The 3,119-nt window shown below is 40.3% G+C and overlaps 1 long non-coding RNA gene across 1 annotated transcript; it reads left to right on the top strand.

Moving 5' to 3' along the window:
• Positions 1-236: 236 nt before the first annotated feature.
• LOC138054367 (uncharacterized) lies at positions 237-2,118 on the top strand. Its single transcript, XR_011133266.1, has 3 exons — positions 237-297; positions 1,117-1,211; positions 2,036-2,118. It is a non-coding gene; the product is annotated as an uncharacterized lncRNA (long non-coding RNA).
• The last annotated feature ends 1,001 nt before the right edge of the window (positions 2,119-3,119 follow it).

Genomic DNA, 3,119 nt, shown 5'->3' with positions numbered 1-3,119 from the left:
AAAAAAAAAATTCCTTGTCCCTAGGGTTGGTCGATATACAGACATCTTGACTCAATAACCCAGGCATATGTACTTGCTAATTCTACTGATTTCCTCATTCACAGATTGCAGCCGTTTTACTCAGCTTCATGGCTTGCGTTATTCAGTCTTTCCCTTACCTTTGGAAAAGGTCTGATTTCACATACGCAATAAAATCGTTCAGCGCTGGAAAGTATCTGAAAGTTAGAGAATCAGCTGGATCGGGAGCTTTCAATCTTTCTTTCACAGGAAATTTGGATATTTGTGATAACAGCAACTGTGAGTTAACGTTTTTTGCCAATTGAATTCTACACAGTTCTCGTATCAATTGTTACGTTATAAATTTAATGTATGGTCCCGAGGGAAACAGTTAGTTTTGTTTTCCCGAGACGAAGTCTAGGGAAACATCAGGATTCGAGGGAAAACAAAACTAACTAGTTCCCGAGGGACCAGACATTAAGTGCTTTGTTATATATTCAGACTTGCAACAATCGCAGCAAAACATTCGGAGCGGGCAACAACTGCGGAATAGACCAATTCGGCTAACGCGATGTTGTACCCAATTCAAATCTCTCGGGGTTAAGGATCTTTGTATGTTGCATTTGCATGATAATGTAGCATTCATATGGAAATATTTGAAACAAAACGTTTTATTCCCAAAGGATCTGAATTGGGTACAACATTGAGTTAGCCGAATTGGTCTATTGTATCCCGGTCGGGATACATTTGAATTTGATCAGGGCCACCTGACCAAGAATCAACCAATCACAGTGCTCGTTTTGTTGAGCGAAAGTCTTGGTATATAACAATAATTGTTGTTTTTGCAACTTGTACACCCCCTGTTCAACAAGAACAAAGTTTCGTCCATTCTCATTTATAAGTAGTAAGAGTCACTCAAGTGCAACTGAACTGTTCTCAGATCTTTAGTTGACACATGATAAAATCAGATTTCGCAAGGTCACTGGAAGCTTCGTTACGATGTACAGGCCAGGACACTAAGCAAATAACTCTATGACGTCAAAGAGGTCATCTTTGCCAGCCCTCTGATTGCACATGAATTACTAACTCTTCGCTGTTTTTTAAAAATTCTTTCCACAGTGTTCTATCAACGAACTCGCAAGGATTATAGCTATTCAGCATACGAGTCTGTTGCGTTTCAGGGACACTATCTCGCTGTTGAGAACGGAAAGCTGGTAGGTCAAGTTTTTTTTTTTCCTTTTTCATTCCGGATTCCCAAAAAAGCGCAAAAAGGTTTTAGTTTGAACTCAAAATATGTCAGTAACACGGTGCAGGGATGGCACAGTGATGAGAACACTACTCAACAATGCTATTTGAAAAGTAAGAGAAGTTCCGAACGCATAATCCCACGCTGCTCTTGTGCGACATTACGCTTTACTTGGCAAAAATGAAGCCTAAAAAAGGTAGTTTCAAAACCATGCACAGAACTGCCCACCTTGTAAGCTAAGCTTAAAAAGTAGTGCTGCAAAAACGAAAGTGTTCACTTTCATGACTTACATTCAGACGTCTTCCCAGCTACTTCCTTGACCGGATTATCTTTGAGCCTGCTTTTCTCTTTGAATTTTCTGTCAAACGTTACCTTGGCCTGTTTTAATTTTTTTTTGGAAACATTTTTCCCCTGGTCTTCTTGTATTCCTAAGACGACAAAAACTTCTGACAAAATTTTTTTAACATTAAAAATCGGAGCAATTTCTTCGATCATCTCACTGAGTTGATAAGAGTGGGCTCCCCAGCGCAGTCACAAATAAATCTATTTTTAGAATACCCTTTCTCGCGAATATCGGTAGAAATTATTATATTCTTATGATTGGTCAAAATTGGCTGCCCTTTGTTTGTTTCGCGCGCAAAATTTATGAAAAAAGAAATCCATTTGTGACGGCCGCAAAGTAATAGATCAACACCCTTATCTAATTCACTCTTGTCTCTCGTCGAAGCCAAAGCGCAGCCGGCGGTATGTGTACTTGATATTAATAGCCTTGGTTTCTCTTTTCATTTACAGACCTTATTAGAACAATCTTCCAGTAGGCTTGAAGAGAAATGCCAGTTTTCATTACAACGAGTTTACATCAAATTCAATTTCGATAACACAACATTGTATCACGCAGTGAAATCCCTCTCAGCCGATTCCTACATTAGAAGCAGCAAGTCTGGAAACATCATGATCAGAAAGAAATGGAAAGTGGACTGCGGAGTTTGGCTCCACTTCCAGCACGACCATTCTTGTTCTTAATTTAGCAATGCATGCTTTACTATCTACGTTTTAGTCAATCAATGACCAGGATTAACGTTTTATTTTACATTGAATTGTACCAAGTCTTATTTATTTTAGCTCCTGTTTAAAATTCCAAAGAAAAAATAAAGAAATAAAAAATGTTCAATTTTAGTTAAAGTCTATTTTATGGACAAAAAGCTCCTAGATCAAGAAACGGTTCTATTGAGAAAATCCCCGTATGAGGGCCGATGGCGCGAGCAGGGCCGGAAAAAGCCGTCCGGCCTTGCTAGGATCGCGTACGGCCCTCATACGGGGATTTTCTCAATAGTTTTGCAATGAAAGCGCGCGCGAGATGCGAACTAAAACAACTTTTCGTTCAAAATGAGCGACGTAAGTGAACATTCCGAATTTTGTTACCCGAATAAAAAAAAAAAAATGGAAAAGCGCGGTGGTCATATGATAAAATGCTTATTGACTGAGTTAGGTCGGGCCGGACGGGAAAATATTTGGACCTCGGTCATGGCGCACGGACCTCGCTGCGCTCGGTCCGTACGCCATGACCTCGGGCCAAATATTTTTCCGTCTGGCCCTCCCACTCAGTCAATAAGTACATATTATTTACCCTCGGATTTTTAGAGTAGCTCCTTGCATACGGAACCCGCGCCCGCAGTGCGCGCGGCAGTAAAAACTGTGCTATCCTGTCAATCATTTGCCCTTTCACCGGAAACAGTGCATTTCGGTTGTGCGTGTCGATCTACCGCCGTCGAAAGGAAGCGATTAAAGTCTTTATTCGCGAAGTTAACTCAAATAAATACATTATCAATACGGTTTTGCCGTCTTCTTACATTTGACTCGAAAATACCAGCCTGAA

Source organism: Montipora capricornis, chromosome 1 (assembly GCF_036669925.1).
Source record: "Montipora capricornis isolate CH-2021 chromosome 1, ASM3666992v2, whole genome shotgun sequence".
In the NCBI taxonomy this organism is placed as follows: domain Eukaryota; kingdom Metazoa; phylum Cnidaria; class Anthozoa; order Scleractinia; family Acroporidae; genus Montipora; species Montipora capricornis.
This window is presented reverse-complemented; position numbering and strand designations above follow the sequence as displayed.